Below are 15,930 nucleotides of genomic sequence, written 5' to 3'. Positions count from 1 at the left end.
CAGCTCCAGCTCAAGCACCAGCAATCCCAGCTGCTCCAGCTCAAGCACCAGCAGTTCCAGCTGCTCCGGCTCCAGCTCAAGCACCAGCTGTTCCAGCTGCTCCGGCCCCAGCCCAAGCACCTGCAGCTCCCAGAACTATGTTTGGGCCCAGGCCCCGTATTTCCAGGCCTGCTCCAAGGCCTCCTGACTTTGCCCCCAATTATGTGCCCAGGCTATCCCCACAGACTTTTGCCAGTCCTGGGCACCCACCTATGTTTTTTGTTCCCCTGTCTCTCCCTGTCCTGGTCCCTATATCTGTGTTCGTTCCTGTTCCTGTCCCCTGTGGTTTTACTGTTCCTGTCCCAGTCACCGTGTTTGTGTCCGTCCCCGTCAATGTTCTCGTCCCTGTTCCCATGTCCGGTCCCGTCCAGTCTCCGTCTCATGTCCAGTCTCCGTCACCAGTCCAGTTCCCCGTCCAGTCTCCGTCTCATGTCCAGTCTCCGTTTACATCCCCAGTTCAGTCCCAGTTTCAGTCTGTGTCCAGTGTCATGCCCCAGTCTCCTGTCCTGTCCAGTGTCCAGTCCCCAGTACAGCCTTATGTCCAGTCTCTGTCACCTGTCCAGTCTCCGTCTCCCTTTGTGTCCCCTGTCCAGTCCCTGTTCCAGTGTCCGTCCCTGTCTCCTGTCCAGTCTACTGTCCAGTTTCCGTTCCCTGCCCAGCCCCACGTCCCGTGTCCGTTCCCGGTCCTGCCCCCGTTTCATGTCCGGTCTCCTGTCCAGTTCCCTGTCCGGTCTCCGTCCTAGTTCTGTCTTGTCTTGTTCTTTGTTTTCCGCCCTCTCCTGACCTGCTCCTGGGGTTCGTTTTTCGCACCCCGGGAGTTGCGCGTTAAGGGGGGGGTTATGTAAGGTCCTGGCCCTGTTTCCTGTCTGTCATCGTGCCTGTGTTGTCCCACGTGACCCGTGCCCCTGTGTTCCACCTGTGTTCTTTTGTAACTCCGCCCCTTCGTCCCAGGTGTTTCATGTTTCCTGTGTGTGTGCACCTCTATTTAAGGTCCGTGTTCCATTTCCCCGGTGTCGATCCTTGTACGTTTAACGTCTGTCAGTGTTCCATGTTTTCCCCAGTTTCCTTAGTCCGGTTATCAGTAAATTCCATGTTTATTTTGTATTTGTTGTCTGTTTTGTAATAAATCCCCTTTTGTTTGCAATTGCGTCCGCCTCCTCGTCCTCCCTGCACCTCCATCCTGACATTTTCATTTGCTGTAAGCCATAATCATCAACAATAAAATAAATAAACTGATAAAATAGATCACTCTGTGTTTAATACCTACATCTAAAAATATATGAGTTTCACATTTTGAACTGAATTACTGAAATAAATTACTTTTTGATGATATTCACATTTCTTGAGACATATAGACTATAGGCACTATATATACTGTGCAATGTTTAAGAAACATACATTACATAATTTCATATGCAGTAAACATGGAAATTATACAATGCTCATCCACCAAATATCTGACAATATATTTATATATCTTTAATATATTTAGATCATCCAATATTTGTTTTTTAAATGTTCCATGTCTCTGGACTGAAGAAAAGAAGCTTGTGTATGTGTGTGTGTGTGTGTGTGTGTGTGTGTGAGTGTGTGTACATGTGTGTGGTGTGGGTTTGTTTATATTCTGATATTCCACATAAACATAATCCATGCAATACCAATATAACTACAGATGATCTAATCACTGTTACAGTAGTACCAAGTATGTAAAAATGCATACATCAGATATACACCTGTATACATGCACACAAATTCACGCAACATGAATGCATGCATGCACACACACGCACACTGCTTCTGGCAGTGGGAGCATGTTTGCATAACACACACATGCCAGAGATCCAGTCAGTGTGGCTGACACGCGTAGGTGAGAAAGAAAAACAAATTCCATTCGGGAAGAGTGGAAATTTCCGGAAAAACGCATGAGAAGCCAGGAAGATACGGAGCGGTGCACGCGGTTGTGCGTGTGATTGGGAAGCAGTGTATTTATGTTATTCCATGCACACATACATTTACACGTTTGTGTACCAGTGCAGAGCACAGACTGCACATACAGTACACTCTAAACTGCAGAAGCTTCTACCAAAAATAATATGGAACAATGTTTTTATGACCTGCAAAAATAGCAGAACCCTATTTGTTGCTGTGCAAAACTACACTGACATGCCAAAAGTCATGGGAGGGCAGTATGTAAAAGATCAGATGGAGTGGGACATTTAATTTCTGAAGTCGTGTGGACATTAACAGGGGTGAGCAAAAGTATTCATACCCCTTGAACTTTTCACAATTTGTCACCTTGCAACCACATCTTTAATGTATTTTACTGAGATTGTAAGTCAGGGGTGTCCAAACTACGAGGTATTTTAGAAATAGAATGAAAGTTAGCCCGCTGTTGAGCAGGTTTTTATAATGTGAGATTCAAAGTTTGAACGCTAGGTGTCAGAAAAACGGGATAAAGAGCCTAAAAGCAGCAAGAGTGAAGTTATAGAGCAGAAAAACGGGCCAAAGAGTCTAAAAGCGGAGAGGGTGCGCAGTTGTAGCGCAGAAAAATGGGCCAAAGAGTCCAAAAGTGCAGAGAGTGTTCAGTTGTAGCGCAGAAAAACAGGGCAAAGAGTCTAAAAACGGAGAGGGTGCGCAGTTGTAGCGCAGAAAAATGGGCCAAAGAGTCCAAAAGTGGAGAGAGTGTTCAGTTGTAGCGCAGAAAAACAGGGCAAAGAGTCTAAAAGCGGAGAGGGTGCGCAGTTGTAGCGCAGAAAAACGGGCCAAAGAGTCTAAAAGTTGCCGGAATTAAGGAGTTTAATATTAAGAGACATCATTAAATGAAACATTAATTTGAAAAATCTTAGTTTACACAACACTATCAAAGACAGATAAAGATAGTAAGTCAAGTAAAATGGTGTGTAAATGAAAGTAACCAGGAAAATGTATTATTTAAAGTAGTATATTTCATTATTTGTTTTATTACAGAGTCTGTGGCCCGTGACTTCAAATATATTTCTCCTTCTGGCCCCCAACAAAAAAGTTTGGACACCCCTATTTTAAGTGATAGCTCCACACAAAGTAAGGAAACGGTGCGCCGCAGTATGGCTGCACTGGTGAGAGCTCTGGGTAAACTCTACAGATTTTCGTGTTTTTTGTTCTCTTTTTTTTTGTATTTTTGTTGCTCTCGGGATTGTTCGATATGATCGGCAAACTCTTCTGGATATCCGATCTTCAGATGTGCTGGCATACTATATAGATTAAGGAAAAGGTGCTTCAACCCTCTGCTTCCTAGTGTCCTTCTTGAAAATGTTCAATCGTGACAGAGCTGTCAGAACAACCCGACTAATTAACAGTTTCTACCAACAGTCTGTCAGGCTTTTGAACAAACTGAGACTGTGACACTAAATGACCCCCCACACCTTTTAATTTCCAACAATTTATTTATATTTATTACATATTGTAGGTTACTGTTGGTTGTTGGGGTTTTATTGACACTTTAGCACGTGTTTGGCTATTTGTGGCATACATATCCAAACAGAGTAAAGTTGCTCCAGAGCTACATATGTATTAAATTAGGTGTTTAAGGTTAGGATGTGATAAGAACTTTAAAATCTTTCCTGGTGAGTTTTTTTATGTTCTTTTCTTGATAGTAAAATTGTCTTATATGATTATGGGCAGGACAGTTGATGAGGATGTGTTTCATTGTTAGCGGAATGTTGACAAGACGGTATTTAATCATTCGTTATTAGGTGTCTATGTGATAGATTTAAGTGACCTATGCAGCACCTTGTGTAGATTGTGTTTGATTTGTCCATCTTAACAATGGCTGAATTTTAATGCAGTTTATTGCTAAGCCCTTGGTCCCACTTTTCTTGCCATTTGGATTTGATGAAGGACTTTATGACATAAAAGTGTCCAAAGGTGGGATTGAGTGGTCAGAGGGGTAGGGCCAAGGGGGGAAATGGGATTTGGCCCCAATGTCTAATCAGACCACATGGGTAGTTATTTACATATCTGCCTGATGCATAGACTGTGCATAACTGGACAGAGCATCGTCTCTCAAAAGTGAAGCCACCACAGGTCGGTTTTCAGAAAGATGTAAAACCACACCCATCCCCATAGGTTTCAAAGCCAAAACAGACAACTTTCAATCACGTTTTTTTCTAATATACTGTAATTCTACCTCCATTATTTAAATGTAACAGCTACTGTATCCTCTGCTTATATTGACAAATTTTTATATCCCCACAGAATTCGTTCTTTAAAGCGTTATTCAGCTCTATTCAAAAAAGGTGTGGTTATTGTAAAAGGGCTGGTTATGGGCGGGACCAATAAGAGACCTCCAGCTCCGCTCCGCTCTGCAGCCTGTGACCGCGAGGCAGCCCTCAGGGGCGGGGTTATTTAAATGAGTAGGCTGCTCTCCACAGTCTTTCTCCCTCCTCTGGTCTCTACTGCGCAGACTTGGGCTGCGTCCAGAAACTTTTGCTACTCCTACTCTCCTACTCCTCCTTTCCTACTCCTCCTCTCTTACCCCGGAAGAAGGTGGAGGAATCGAGGAGAGGAGAGGAGGAGGAGGAATGGAGGGAAGGAGCTGTAATTGGGGAAATGGGACAGCTGATCCCTTTTAGATAGGATGTTGACTACCGTTGAACTGAGCCAATCACAACGCTCACTTTCAGCACGTTTCAGAACATTACTATCACACACAGCCAAAAATTCAGATATTCCAATAAAATCCTGTTTACTCCCAGCCGCATTTTAGGCCGCATCTCTGACCAGTGACTCTGGCAGCCCTGTCTGACCTCAGCCTTATGAGGGATTCAGTTTCCTCATCAATCCCTAAGTTAAAATAAATAAGTAAATAAATGAATTAATTAAAATTATATATACCGTATTTTTCGGACTATAAGGCGCACCGTATTATAAGGCGCACGATGAGTGAACGGTCTATTTTTAGTGTTAGTCCATACACAAGGCGCACTGGATTATAAGGCGCACTAAATGAAACTTAGCCGCAACGCTCCGACAGACCATAATATTATGTTGAAGCACAGCAAGTACGTATTACTCCGCGACGCTCCTGACAACGGTAGCCGCAACGCTCCGACAGACCATAATATTATGTTGAAAGCACAGCAAGTACGTATTACTCCGCGACGCTCCTGACAACGGTAGCCGCAACGCTCCGACAGACCATAATATTATGTTGAAGCACAGCAAGTACGTATTACTCCGCGAGGCTCCTGACAACGGTAGCCGCAACGCTCCGACAGACCATAATATTATGTTGAAGCACAGCAAGTGCGTATTACTCCGCGACGCTCCTGACAACGGTAGCCGCAACGCTCCGACAGACCATAATATTATGTTGAAGCACAGCAAGTACCGTATTACTCCGCGAGGCTTCTGACTATAATAGCGTGTTGTGCCGAATTCGGTGAATAAAACGGTTTTAAAACAGAGATAAAGATTGCATAAGTTTCATTTCTGGATGAAGTGATTTCCAGCGCTGTTTGGATATAACTGTGGATTACAGGAGACTGGATTGATGGATTCTCTTTAGTCTGGACGCGTTTTGAAGGTAGGACCTGTGGCTGAGCGCGGGTGTGTGTGTTCGGGGGGTGGCGGCAGTGACCGGAGGTTACCCAAGGACAAAAGGAGAGCCTTTTATTACTGGAAACATGCGCTCTGACGCAGCTCTAATTCATGAAACATACATCCTACAGTAAAAGCACAGTTCTGGAATCCGGAGAGCCAGACGGTTCGAATGGTGTATGACATGACTGCATTCGATGAAATATGGACGAACGATAAACGCAAATATGAGAGTTATGAATTATTAAAATCATAACCAAGGCATATTTCGCCCTAAATGTTTATTTTCTGAAAGGATATTCCGCTAAATAGGCTAAATAGCTCAAAAGCAGAGATTCTAAGCTTTAAAATTGTATATTGGATGTCTATATTGAACCTGTATCTGTTCATAACTATTCAGAAACACAGCCAGTTATGAAATATTAAATATTTCTGGCCCGCCGGTGGGCCAGCGCGTGTTAAGAGGTTAACTTTACTTAGAAGTGGGCGCTAAAAAGAAACAGTTTGTGCTATTACCCCAGAACGGGTGGAAAGGAAAGTTTACCGGCACCTTGTTCTGGCCACGGAGCTACAGTGGAAACTAGCTACCCTGAGCCACAGCCGAGAGGCAGTACGGCAGTCAAAGGTAACCGCGCGCTAGCCCAAGAGGGGGATCTTTTTCTGGCGTGGGTGAGGAATTCTGCACAACAGAGCGCCGTGTACCACATAAAATCGAGGTCAGTAAACACAAGCAAAATCCATACACAAGGCGCACTGCATTATAAGGCGCAATGACGATTTTTGGGAAAAAATAAGTATTTTAAGTGCGCCTTATAGCCCGAAAAATACGGTATATATATATATATTATAAATAATATATGTTTTTATATGTATAACATGATACACATAGGGTCATAAATATAGTTTTACTGAGCATACAGTTTATCTAAACTATAAATTATATTACTGCTTTACTGGCTGTTTAATTAGATAAGGAACCTAGTTAATTAATATGTTTATGACGTATATTTGGGCGTTGCCTTACCCATTTTCGCGTGCTCTGTGGGCGTGGATGCAGTGATGTCATTGGAAAATCCTAAAAAGTCTTCCGGAGTAGGATACACTGATATAACCTCCGTTGGAAGCCTACTACAGGTGGATTTTAAGCGGCTTCTTTCGTCTCCTACGGTATTCGGACAGGCGGCAAGATGGCCTCACGAAATCAGTTTCCGGGTCATGGAGGAGAGGAGGAGGATCGGTAGGAAAAAGGAGACACTTTTGGGGTTTCCGGTGTCCATCTTTTTTACAGTCTCTGGCCTGATGCTACATACCTGCTGTAGTCTGGGGTGCTCTACTTTTTTGTCATTGAGTGAATAACAGGCATAGTTCATGAAACATCAGTTTCAGCCTTTTTATTTTATAAAAGTTACAGATTCCTGTCAGTCGTGGTTCTGCTCTGCTGCCTGAGAAAAGCTGTTTAACAGTCTGTGCTCTAATCAGCTTCCTCAGGTGCTGCTAATTGTTCTAACTGATATCTTCAGATGCTGTTAATTAATGCTGATGATTAACCCAGTGGTTGGGATGTTATTGTGATATAGTGAGTAATGCAGTTGCAGAGCTATTAAAAAGCTTCCCAGTATAGAGCTATATAAATGTGTGAATACAGCTGAACACAGACATCAGACTTTTGTTCCTTTGACAGTTGATATCTCTGTGTATGTGTATGTGTGTGGTGTGTGTGAGTTCGTCATGTTATGTTACATAGGTTTGGTTTATTATGTTACTACACGCTGCACTATAGCACTATAGTGTCGGACAGACTATTTCCACTGTCATATCAATCCTCTACCATTTATTTTCAGTCTCAATTCTTTTTACACCATTTGAGAACACCAGCTGCTCTACCAGCTGGGTGAACATTTCATAATGAGTAAATCAGTAGAAATGATCCACAATTACTCTGAATAAAATCTCGTTAAAGTAAAACGCATTAAAATCAAGAGCTATTTTCCTTCTCCTGTAAGATTTGAGAGCGAAAGATAGCTAGAGGAACTGTACCGAGTTTTATTGGGACAGCAACGGTAGAAAAAATGTAGGAATGATCCAGTGATCTTAATTCAATGTGTGTTTTAGATATATGTGAGATATATATGTGTCTGTTTGTGTGAAAGATACATGCATTTGTTTTTACGTCAATTTTTTCCCATTTTCTCTAAATTTAGTCAGCTTTACATCCCCCATGACAGATGATGTCACAACACCTAGAGGGTGAAGAGTAGCACATGCCTCCTCTGATACATGTGACGTCAGGCACCGCCTATTTTCGACCTTCTGCTGCTGATGCAGCATTGGCGAGTAGCATTACAGCGCACTCGGAGGAAAGCGCAGCGACTCGGTTCCGATACATCAGCTTACAGACGCCTTGTGCTGATCGACATCACCCTTTGAAGTGATGAGGGGAGAGAGAGAGAGAGAGCGCCATCTACCCCCCCAGGGAGAGCAAGGCCAACTGTGCTCTCTCAGGACTGGACTCTGGCAGCTGACGGCAAGCTGCATGACCGGGACTCGAACCAGTGGTCTACCGATTACAGCAGCAGCGCTTTAAATACATGTGTGTATTTGTGTGAGATATACATATGAGTATACTGTACAGGTGTGTGCTACTTTTGCAATAACAAAATGGCAAAATGTACACAACACTAATATTCATATCAAATTAACAGTTTTCCAATTACTAAAAAAAAAAAAAAAAAAATACTAAACTGTTCTTAAACTGAAAATAGGGTCCAATGCACTGAGATTCTCCAACCTCCATGCTGACCATGCTGTTTCCGCTAGCTAGTAAAAAAAAAAGTTAATGTGTCTGAAATTAAGAATGAACACACATGAAAATCCCATGAAAATGCCACAAATAATGCCAATGATTCTGCTTAGCTCATTCTAACGTTATTTTATTGTTAGTTAGAAAACTGCAAAATTAATGAATATAATACATTTCAACCCTTTTATCAAAATCAACTAAAGACTTTTTAAGGTCTGCAGGTACTGCATGTGAAGTATCTCAGAAATCATGAGCTGTAGGCAGTAGCAAGCCACAACTATGCAAAGAACTTTGTTTTTGCCCTTTCTTTTTGCTCTTCTGAGGTTCAGTTATGATGTATGGGTGGTTTTATGTACAAAAATAACCCGAATTCACTTTATCTTGACAGTTTTCCAATCGCTCTTCATTTCTTAGAATAATAGGTTTAACGGCTCACAAAACTCCTGGTTCGCATCGTAACACAGTTGAATCAGGGATTGGATCATTTTTCAAATCAACAAGTAAGTAAAAAAAATAGACAAATGTATCTTGGCTCTCTGTGCACACACCAGACTGAGGTCATGTCAGTTTGTTTCACTATATTGTTTTACTATATATACACACCACACTTGTGTACTATATTCCATACTTGAGTACTTTATACAGCTCCGGTAAAAATGAAGAAATCACTTTATTTTCTGAATCAGTTTCTCAGATTTGACTATTTATAGGTTTATATTTGAGTAAAATGAATATTGTTGTTTTATTGTATAAACTACAGACAACATTTCTCCCAAATTCCAAAAAAATATTGTCATTAAGAGCATTTATTTACAGAAAATGAGAAATGGCTGAAATAACAAAAAAAATGCAGAGCTTTCAGACCTCAAATAATGCAAAGAAAACAAGTTCATATTCATAAAGTCCAGAAACCAATATTTGTAATAATCACAGTTTTCATGCATCTTCGTATGTTCTCCTCCACACTTACACACTGCTTTTGGATAACTCATACTTAAACACGTATGGTTTATATAGTACACAAGTATGGATTTTGACAGTGTTCAATTTTATGCAGCTGTCTTAATCACACCTGTACTTTGCTATGGCAACTCACAATCAGATCAGCTGTTGATGGCAGGAGGGGTAAACAGGGTCAGATATTGTGTATTGTGAAAATGTATCACAGTTTTAGCATTTCAAACCCCCCCCTGTCCTGCTTCAAAGCCCCCTCACTGTGGAATAGCAGTTTGAGCCTCTCAGAGCTATGGAGCTGATGCCCTCTGCCCCACCCAGCCACCGGCATCCCTCAGGGGCAGCACTGGACGCTCCTGCCCCAGACCAGATAAGAGCGACGACAAGCCTGACTGAGCCTGGACCCTGCGGACAGACTGCGGCACAGCCAGAACAAAAGATACTGAGAGAGAGAGAGAGAGAGAGAGAGAGAGAGAGAGAGATAGTGGGCTTATGATGAGAGAGAGAGTTCTGTGTTTCTGACATGCTGTATTTATCATCACATTCACACTCTGCTGCATTTTAGCTCACACCAGTTTAACCCCCCCAAAATCACACTCATGCTTTAGGAAGATGCTACTGCACTGTAAACCCATACGCTGTTTGAACTCATATGATTTAAGTCTGTTTTACATAAAATAGATATTTTTAAATAATACTCATTTAGTTTGAGTTAGTTGAACATTTGTGGGCACGAATGCTGTTCATTCAAACTGAGATCTTTGAGTTGAACCAACTTATAATAACTGAGTTTAGTCTGTTGTCATTAACAGCTTCTTTTCCATTGGCTTCTCTCACAATCTATTTGCATACTGGGTGTGTCCAACAATTTCTGACAGACACTCACCATCAGTGTTTAGTGATTCCCCCTGGGCTACCTTAGAAATAAATAAACTTCCCTTTTAGTTGTAATAACTTGATGTTTTAATTTATGCTAACTAAAGTTTTTATTCCTCATTACTTACAAATTTTGAGCAAACCGTCTGAATTAAAAAAGTTAAGTAAACTCAATTAATCCGGTCTTACAATAAATAAAAAATAAAAAACTTGAATCAACTTTTCCTTCAGTTGTTATAACTTAATGTTTTAATTTATGCTAACTCAAGTTTTTATTCCCTATTACTTAAAAAAATTAAGCAAATCGGCTGCCTTAAAAAAGTTAAGTAAACGCAACTTATCTGGTCTTACAGTTTAATAAGAATAAACAAGTTAAATCAACTTCCCTTTTAGTTGTAATAACTTGATGTTTTAATTTATAACTTAAGTTTTTATTCCCCATTACTTAAAAAAAATAGCAAACTGGCTGCCTTAAAAAAGTTAAGTAAACTCAATTAATTCAGTCTTACAGTATAAGAAAAATAAAATTAAATCAACTTCCCCTTTAGTTGTTATAACTTGATGTTTTAATTTATGCTAACTTAAGTGTTTATTACCGATTACATAACTTTTTTTAATGCAACCGGTTTCCTAATTTTTTTTTTTAAAGTAAATTCAACGTATTCGGGCTTACAGTCTGGTTTATGCTTTGTCTCCTTGTCTTTGTTGTTGTCTGTCTGTGTCACTTCTTTTTGAATGATTTCTCCTTTCTATAGAAAACTGCTTTCATTGCTCTCCCTCTCTCTGTCTGTCTTTCGTCATGTTTATATTTCAATATCTTTTTTGTCTCGCTCTCTGTAGAGCTCTGGCGGGTCTAAAAAGGTGTGATGAGATTTTGGAAAAGCGTTTTTCTTCTCCCAGACGATCCCTACTGAAGTAGTGCAGATAAAGCCCTACTGGAGTACGAACACTTCTCCACTGTCTCTGTTTTGATGTAGGGCCTTTTTACAAATGGCAAGAAAGGAGAAGTTATTACATATCGGAGATTAAATCAGCTCTCCAGAGCCTGCAAACGCTCTCCATATAATAGCACCATTTCCTCTGGAGTTTAAGAGTGACTTTGGTAAAGGTTCCAGCGATTTGTCTTACAATACTCCTGCAGGAGATTTCTCCCAGCCTCTGATCGCTGTCCTCAATTATGGCAAACAAAGCAGGGCTGAAAAAAGGTGTGTGCTGCAGAAAGCTCACAGCTCCCAGATTTTTATTGTTGTACTGTTTTTCTATCATCTAAAAGCTCTTATCTGTACTCTGTGTTGCAATATATGTTTGAAGTTGCTTAGGCAAAATAGCATATATACATTTCTATTCATCTTCAGGGCAATTCCTCCATCTCTATACGACTTTTAAAAACAACTCTCAGTATCAAAGACTAATTTTCACATAGCCCAATTACCTTTCTCTTCTCTCGGTTTCAGACAAACATTCGGCTAGACTTTAAATGAACGAGCCAAATCACAAACACAGCTGGACAGATGAGTCATAATCAATTCCAATTAGCCGTGTACGTAAGTTATAAACCATGTCTGATAATCAAACGCTTTGATATGCAAGTTTTCAAAGCAACATGAGGCAAATAATTAAAGCGAAAAGATCAGGAAGTTGAGTGTGGATAATAAGGCAAAAAAATATATAATATAAATTAGAGTTATTAAAATACTAATAATTTTGGCTGAAATCATACCTTTTGTGGTCAACAGTATTTTTGTAAAACTGTAATATTTTCTACTGTATTTGACTGTGGAATGGGAGTTCGCAGTAAATTAAACAAAGCTTTGGTCAAAAAAAAAATTATCATATTTTTTCAGGCTTTTTGTATTTTTTGTGGTAAAATTTGTTACAATATTTTACTGTAGAATGTAAAGTTTACAGTAAAATACTGTGATCTTTGGTAATCTGTATTTTATTGTATTTTTGCAGTGGTACATTTAATTACTGTAAAAATCATTTGAGTTTTCTACTGTAGAATGTGATATTTACAGTAAAATAGTAGCAGATGTTTTGCCAGTGTATTACTTTGTACTTTTACAAAGTTAATACTGTGCCACAGTTTGCAGTGTTTTACTGTAAACTTTTACTGTAATTACATGTTTATTTAAAGTATTTTAAATCTGTCTTCACTTTCTCTCTCTCTCTCTCTCTCTCTCTCTCTCTCTCTCTCTCTCTCTCTGGATGATATGGGTCTTATACTACAGATCCTATATTACAGAATAGAGAGTTAGTGCTCTCCTCCTGTGGTGTTAATAGCAGTGATAAACATTTCACTGTAAGGTGCACTTAAAATCTTTTAAATGTTCCCAAAAATCAACAGTGCACCTTATAATCAGGTGCGCCAGATGCATAAATTCTACCAGTCAGGTATTAAGGAGCAGTAAAGCCACACTGGAGTAAACAGGATTTTCAGTTTAGTAATGCTGCTGCACCCAGCCTTAGTGGAAATATGGAAATATAAGATTACTGTAAATAAAACAAAGTGCTTTACTCACCCAAATAAAGAGTTTTTAGGAGAGAAATCCGTTTAGATTAACATTCAGTGCTTGTTTTTTTTTTTTTTTTTTTTTAAAGAGTTAAAGGTTTTGTTTACTTAGCTTAGCTTTACTTAACTTGGTTACACTCTCCCCCCACCACCACCCAGCTGCAAGACCTGCTGAATTGGAAGGAAAACATGACGACACCCCTGTTCCTTACTAGTGTCGCATAATGAGCCTTATAATATTATTTTTATGAAAATAGACCAAAAATAGATGTTCGCTGATAGTGTACCTTATAACCTGGTGCACCTTATAGTGCGAAAAAATAGGGTACTTGAACCACGTGTCTCATGTGTCTTGAAGGAAATAAAAAGAGCTTAGTAGCATGGTGTAAATGGGGAGACCTAGATAGTGAGTGAAAGTGATCGTGTGCTCCCTCAGAGACAAGAAAATAATAATAATAATAATAATTAAATAAATAAGAAAAAGTTTTTGTTTCTCCTTAAAGCAGCAATAATGTCTCAGAGCCACACTGACGACCTTCAGTTTAAAAGCCTTAAAGAACATACATCTCTACACTAAAGTGCTTCAGAGTGCTGTTTTAAAGTGCAATTAAAGTGATATTCTGTTGTTTTTATTAGAGGCCATCACCACCCTGTGTTAAATTCCATTAAAATAATCACTACCTGCCTCAGCAGCTGATCACTGAGAGATCATGTAGGAAGAATGACTGAATCAGTTTTCTGAATGGGCTTTTAAGAAGACCAGTGTTGCTCTCAGACTATACATTTTTATGAGCTGATTATAGACACAAAAGACTTGCAATTTCACTAAACATCACTGCACATACCCATTCAGGTATATGGGTATACAATTTTGTTAAATTGTACAAAACCATGCAGAAGCAGTTGATCTTTTATCCATTTACTTTTACATTTATTTCATTGCAGACAGTAGGAATCCACAAAATGTCATGTTTTATAAGACACACTTTTTTCTATTTAATTTCTTTAATACACATCCATTCCTGCAAGCCTTAACTGAACAACCATGGAATAAACTGAGTCTGGGAATTTTATGTCACCAAAATTTTTTTTTTGTTAAATATTGGCTAAACACCATTAGAAACATTTATTAGAGTGATGAACTGCAACATTACATAGTGACAAGTGTTTTACTGTCCCAACTTTTTAATAATGAGTTAAAAGAATATGTATTAAAAGTATATTCACAAAAGAAGAAACACTAATTATTTTGGGTTCATACTGTCATAGTAAACGTTAGATACACTGTGCTTTTTTATGCATTATTACTACTCAACGTTTCCTGTTTTGAGGTTGCAGATGAACTCCTGAACTCATCTTTTTCATCTTCAGCACCTCCCTCTTCATGGAATCATCTTGGTAGTGCTGTGGGTGACTGCAGGCTAATGAGCCTACTCAAAAATTCAGACTGCTTTTAGACATTTTATAAAAAAGCTCAGGCAGGGCTTTCCCTGTGCTAAACACTGTTTCAGCTCAGACGCTGTACATATACATCCTCTTTCTGAGTGTGTGTGTATGTGTGCATTAGCATACCTATTTTTAGCTTTTGCTTAGCAATGGAGAAAAAAAAGCAAATAATAAATGAAGACGGACCAGACAGTCATAAATGCACTTGCACTCTTCTCTGTCACTCTCTCTCGCACATTTTCTCTCTCGCATTCTCTCTTTCTTGCAACCCTGCTCAAGAATTCATGGACCTCCATCTGCCTGGTATCCCACAAGCCCCCCTTTCTTCACATCGCCTGTGGCGACTCCATGTAATGAGGGACGGCTTGACCGAGGGGCGCGGAGAGGGCAGGGAAAGGAACAAGAGGAAGAGAAGAAGAAAGAGGAAGATGCTAGCTTTACCTCCATTAGGAGGAGCCGGGGATCTAGGGGGGCAGCCGTTAAACATGTGTTTTCCGAGCTGACGTTAGAGAGCACAGAAATAGCACAGAGTAAGCAGTACCAGGCAGAAGACAGAGAGGACTGTGCTTTGGAGACCATGCGAAGCCCATGGCTGATTTCCCTACAGGCAAATTTCCAGCGGAGGAGAAGAAGCTCATGGTCTATTAGAATGTGTTAGAAAGTGGGCCTGATGGTGACATATGGCGCCAGAAAGTATGCAAACTTGGCCCTACCGAATTTCCCTCCGGCCTATTTGTGGCGACGAGCGGCGCTGCAGCCGGCAGCTCCGTAAGCACTGCCTCCGTCCAGGGTGTCTCTGCTGGCAGCAAACGCTGTAATCACTATCCAACACAACCCAGTCAAATTCAGCATGCTACATAAACCCCCCGTGTCTCGGTGATGTCGCAGAAGAGCTGGGAAATGTCAGGACTCCGACGCTTCCAGCAGAAACACTGTGTTTTCCTGTAAGTCATTAGGCCTACAAATATTTGCCTGAAAATTGCAGCCACTTGGGGAAAAGGATGATTAATGTTTCCAAGACTTAGGCAGAAGCCATGTTATATGCTGATTTCAGATCATCTTTTTACAACACAAGAAAACTATGTGAACCCTTTGGAATGTAATCATTTTCTGCATAAATTTCTCACAATATGTGATCTGATATTCATACAAATCAAGGGTATTGACAAATATAATGTGCCTAAAAAAAAAATAAATAAAAAAAAAAGGGTTTACGATTATTCATTCAGTCTTTACCAAGAACAACCGAGCTAAAGAAGTTCTGTCAGGAAGAATGGGCTAAAATTTCTCCTGAAAATTCCGATATGTAGGTGTGATCTACAGCTAGAGGAAGTACCTGGTTGAGATGGTTATTTCTGCCAGAAAGGGGTTGAACCAGCTCTTGATTCTAGATGATGACACTTACTTTTTCCACTACCACTTTGAGTTTAAAATGAGTGCTTTCCTCTGCTGACAACTTTTATGGATATGCGGATTTCATTTTCCGGCAGGACTTGGAAGACTGTTTACACTGCCAAAGGAAAAAAAATGGTCTTATATAATATTTTTATTTTCTGAGACACTGATTTTTGAGATTTCATTGGCTGTAAGCCGTAATCATCAAGAATAAAAGAAATAAATGCTTAAAATAATAATAGATCTATATAATACACTAATCAGGACTAAAATGCTTTTTTTTAACATTTTAGAGATCGTTTCATCTTTTATTCACTTCACTATGCCACTG

Source organism: Astyanax mexicanus, chromosome 8 (assembly GCF_023375975.1).
Source record: "Astyanax mexicanus isolate ESR-SI-001 chromosome 8, AstMex3_surface, whole genome shotgun sequence".
In the NCBI taxonomy this organism is placed as follows: Eukaryota; Metazoa; Chordata; class Actinopteri; order Characiformes; family Acestrorhamphidae; genus Astyanax; species Astyanax mexicanus.
Note: the sequence above shows the minus strand (reverse complement) of the source record.